Source organism: Triticum aestivum, chromosome 5A (assembly GCF_018294505.1).
Source record: "Triticum aestivum cultivar Chinese Spring chromosome 5A, IWGSC CS RefSeq v2.1, whole genome shotgun sequence".
In the NCBI taxonomy this organism is placed as follows: domain Eukaryota; kingdom Viridiplantae; phylum Streptophyta; class Magnoliopsida; order Poales; family Poaceae; genus Triticum; species Triticum aestivum.
The window spans coordinates 21,110,118-21,114,020 of NC_057806.1; the positions used below are offsets into that span (position 1 = coordinate 21,110,118).

Genomic DNA, 3,903 nt, shown 5'->3' on the forward strand with positions numbered 1-3,903 from the left:
AATGGTTAGGCTTAGGTGGCTCCGTCGACCCCGAGTCATCGTAAACCCTAATGGTTAGGCTTAGGTGGCTCCGTCGACCCCGAGTCACCGTAAACCCTAATGGTTAGGCATAGGTGGCTCTGTCGACCCCGAGTCACCGTAAACCCTAATGGTTAGGCTTAGGTGCACTACAAGAAATCTGTTAATCCATGACAGTATCAGTCCATCAAAAAATAGTGAAAAACTATCATGGATGGGCGTCCATGACGGATTTGTAATCTGTCATGTATATCGCGTCATAATTTGATAATGTGCACTCCATGACGGATTTTTGGCCGTCATCGATTTGCCCTAGGCCCGTCCGGCCCTGAACAAGCCCAAAACTTCATGACAAACCTACCCGTCATGGATGTACATGACGTGGCAGCTGATGTGGCATCATGGTGGATTGGGCCTTCATCCATTTATTTAATATTTTATATTCTTTCTAGTTTGCATTTTGTACACATTAATTATACTAGCATGTTCCAGATTATTATTGACCTTGGCCTGTCCAACCCATCTTCGGCCCAGCATGCCAAATATTTGATCCACATGAAAGAAGTAAATAATCTCTGTTTAGCAAAAAAACAATACTGGAGTGCACAACTACAAAATTCTGATCAAAATAACATATTAAAATTACAAATCAGTCACACTGGACATTTAGATACACATAATATGTGTATCGTGTTGACAGTAGTATCACTGTGCTATCCAAGTGGAGTAACCCTTCTAAACCAAACTCAAGTGTCTTTTGTTCTATCTCAATTACCTGCAAAAGAATAGCAGAAAAAAATGTGAGAACTATCGACATGAGAAATCTATTATGGGAATCATTCAGACAAACCTCTATTTAAAATGACAGTAATTAGCTCACCCGCAAAAAAATGACAAGTGCAAGGAACAATATACAGCAACATCAGATATTTCAATTAACATGCACATTTTAGCAGCAGGCAGAAAAGGATTTGGCATGCAGAAAGAACACAAAAATAGATCAAATATATATATTAAGAGTGAGATGGTTGGTGGAATATCTATCCTGGAAAATTAGGGCATCAATCAGTTACTATATGTGGATAGAACAAATCTTTACTAAGATCGTTGAAATAAATGTCCTACTGAAACAAAGAACATGAAATATTATTAAATATGTATATTTCAGTCAACATGTCTGTCGTGAAGCATATTTTCAGTCTTCCACTAATATCAAAATGACACATGCATACCTAGAAATCACTATAAGCATTTTATAAAAAAAATCAAGTAACATGACTACCATTAAAATATGCGCCACTAGCTGATTTTAATGTCCAACAATACACCACCAATGCTTTCAGGAAGCTATTCAGACCCAAGTAATTCCTGCTAAAAACTTGCATAAAGTACAAAACACATACAAAACTATATAAGTAATACAGCGAGCTCCGAAATAAATCCAGAGTAACTAGTCATCTATCTACATGTGCACAACAAGAAAAATGGGTGCACCACAAAATAAATGTTATCTTCTTCATTAGATTTTTCAAGATTGTTGCCTTTTCAAGTCGCTAAGTAGCAGTTAAGTACATTGCAATTATATGATTTTGGCACAAAGCATTGCACAGGAATTAGAGCACTAAGAGTTTTGATTCATTGTACAAAAAAATAAGATTTGACACAGCACATGGAACTTCAAGCGGCTTGTTTGTCATTTCGCTTCTTTGTCAAGTATTTTAGGTACCTATAGAAGGAGACAGGGAGGTAGAATTTGCTTGTATGATGTATCTAGAGATTAAATTGTACAGCTACATGTGTGGGCAGTCGAGAGCTACATGAAAGTTTATTATCCAATAACCAGAAATCATATAGGTTGAAAACTGCATAGCTAAAACAAGCCCATTAACTATAAACAATAAATGTCATATTTATATGAAAAGAAATTGGCGGAAAGAAAACAGAAAATACTCTCCTTATTCTTGAATTTGAAAGCTTTTTGACCTCTATAGTAATCATTTCAGTAAGTATAGGACCAGAATCATGAACTGAATTTTTAGTTGGAAGAACAAGCATTGAATTACGTGTATTTTCAGTCAAGCTTACTTCCAGAAAACATTGAGCCCTAGCAGAACATAAGGGCAAATAGATGCTTGAGTAAAGTGTATGAATAACATAAAGGGCATGTTCAGGAAAGGGATGTGCAGATATCATCACCAAGTAAAAAAATGTTTCTAGTCCATGTGAGATATTCAAATTATGCAGGCAAGGGCAGTGCAGATATCATCACCAAGTGAAAAATGTTTTTAGCTGTACAAAGACCATTAGATGCACTGACCGGTGTGGGATCCATCACCATTATGTGCATGCAGAAACATTGGACACTGCAGTAAAATGTACCTACAGAATCTGCAAATATGAGTTTTTCTTCAGTTAGATATAAAATGGTATGAGTTTCTTAATACTAAAAGCTGACAGGATAAATCTTGCAGGCCATTACTCTGAATTATAAGTGTACAACTACAAAACAATGCTTGAACTGCAACAAGAACAGAGATTTGCCTAATACTTTTTGTTTGCAGTACAAAAAATGAATGTGCTTCACAATGTGACTAGAAAGGAACAAAGCACAAACAATCAGTAATGAACGAGTAACCCTCAGTGGTGCTTCTGCCCTTGCTGTTCGTTTTAATGTCGAACAAGGCAGACGCCCAGATGTTTTCTCTGTACTGGTTCAACATGGCCAACGAGGCCTCCAGCCATCCTTTAACAGGTACGGCTGGATCAATCCATGGCCGGTGTTCTGCCCCAAGTGTTTTGCTCGTCCTGGTGGTACTCTGTACTCCTCTGCAGAGCTCCAATAAACCTTATATTAGCGGAGACGAGCAGAGGGGAACGGTAGGGTACGGGACCGGTGCAGAGGTACGTACTGGGTCTTTCCGGTTGGAGAAGGTGAACGGCGACGCATAGAGGAGGCTGCGCACCACGGATGGAGAAGACGACCACGACGATTAGGGGAGCGACGGTGGGGCGGCTGACGGACAATTGGACCGAGCCACAGGTCGCCGATGTACTCTGCATCCGTGGCTGTGTTGCCACCTCCTGTACGGTTGTACCTCACCTCAGCTCACCGCCAGATGGAGCTGGATCAATGCACGCCGCCAGCGACCTCAGGGCCGTCCAAATCTGGCAGTTGGTCCCCCCGCCACCGCTGCCGCCCCAGATCGAGGGGTATGACTGGGATGCAATAACTCGAGGGGCCGATCTGAATGGGGAGAGCCGTGGAATGGGGAGGGCTCCCGGGCAGTATAGATGTGGAGGGGCTCGACGCGGTGTGGTTCAGGGCCGGCGCCGTCGGCGTCGGCACCGACATGGAGCGGCGAGAGGAGGAAGGTGAAGTGGCGGCTATGGTTGGTACAGGAGATGGGAGAAAGGTAACTAGGGTTAGGCTGGTGTGGACTCTGTAGTTAAATGGGTTGGCTTACAATTTCCCTCCCCGCGCTCGTGACTTAAAATTTTCCTTCGCGCGCGCTCCTTCGCAGTTTCGCTCTTTTTTTCTACATGTCAATTGCTTCCAACTGACATGTGGGCCAGACAAAGGGCATGCACGACACATCATCAGGAGCCATCCATGACGGTCCAATCATGGATAAAGAAGTAAAAGGCTAGGCCTAGCTAGTCGATCCATGACAATTTCCATGACGGTCCCTCGATGTCCGTCATAAAGGCAGTACCGTACTGAGGCCCATGCACCACTTGCTAATATGTGATGGTTTTCATGACAGTTTATAGGAACGTCACCACAAATTCGTCACAGATTAACAGGTTTCTTGTAGTGGTGGCTTCCTCGACCCCGAGTCACCGTAAACCCTAATGGTTAGGCTTAGGTGGCTTCATCGACCCCGA

The 3,903-nt window shown here is 42.4% G+C and overlaps 1 long non-coding RNA gene across 1 annotated transcript; it reads right to left on the reverse strand.

Moving 5' to 3' along the window:
- Positions 1-592: 592 nt before the first annotated feature.
- On the reverse strand, positions 593-3,447 carry LOC123102059 (uncharacterized). Its single transcript, XR_006448726.1, has 3 exons — positions 2,928-3,447; positions 1,301-2,844; positions 593-793 (listed from the first exon to the last, which is right to left on the reverse strand). It is a non-coding gene; the product is annotated as an uncharacterized lncRNA (long non-coding RNA).
- Between the last annotated feature and the right edge of the window lie 456 nt (positions 3,448-3,903).